Genomic DNA, 1003 nt, shown 5'->3' with positions numbered 1-1003 from the left:
AGCATTTACTCAAATTTCAATATTTTATCTGTTAATAGATATATTATTCAAGTTAATATATATACACATAGACCTATATACACATGTACACAATATGCGTATATATTTTTATATATATATATTTAGGTTTAAGCATTGGTTAAATATACTAAGCATACATATATACATTTGTATATAATTCAGTATTTCTTCTAAAAGAGGGTAAAAACGAAAATAAAACAAAATAAAATAGAATGGGATAAATTGAAATACGATAATAATCTGTAATTTATAATATAATACAATATATAGAAATCTTAGAACACATATCTGTCAACTCATTTATTTATATACTAAGAAAATACCTATTACGTTTCTTTCTTATTTCTTTATTGCCCACAAGGGTCTAAACATAGAGGGGACAAACAAGGACAGACACCGGGATTAAGTCGATTACATCAACTCCAGTGTGTAACTAGTACTTAATTTATCGACCCCGAAAGAATGAAAGGCAAAGTCGACCTCGACGGAATTTGAACTCAGAACGTAACGGCAAACGAAATACCGCTAAGCATTTCGGCCAGCGTGCTAACGTTTCTGCCAGCTCGCCGCTTTATTGTTTCTTTCTGGTAAGTACTATGCGTATTATGTCATTGATTCATGTTTTTTTTTAAATCTATTCGTACTTATATCTTAGAATGCGCTTCTTGTCTGGATTTATGTTTTCTACAAATGATTTTTATATATCTTTTACTTGTTTCAGTCATTAGACTGTGGCCATTCTGGGGCACTGCCTTGAAGCATTTTTGATCAAATGAATCAACCCCAGTATTTATTTTTTTAAGCCTGGTACTTATTCTATCGAACACTTTTGCTGAACTGCTAGGTTATGGAGATGTAAAGACACCAACACTGGTTGTCAAGCAGTGACGAAGAGACAAACGCAAACACACACACACACACACACACACACACACATACACATACATACATACATACATACATATATATGTATATAGATACA

The sequence above is a fragment of the Octopus bimaculoides genome, chromosome 3, assembly GCF_001194135.2.
Source record: "Octopus bimaculoides isolate UCB-OBI-ISO-001 chromosome 3, ASM119413v2, whole genome shotgun sequence".
In the NCBI taxonomy this organism is placed as follows: Eukaryota; Metazoa; Mollusca; class Cephalopoda; order Octopoda; family Octopodidae; genus Octopus; species Octopus bimaculoides.
The sequence above is the reverse complement of the archived record's forward strand: the minus strand, read 5'-3'. Positions refer to the sequence as shown.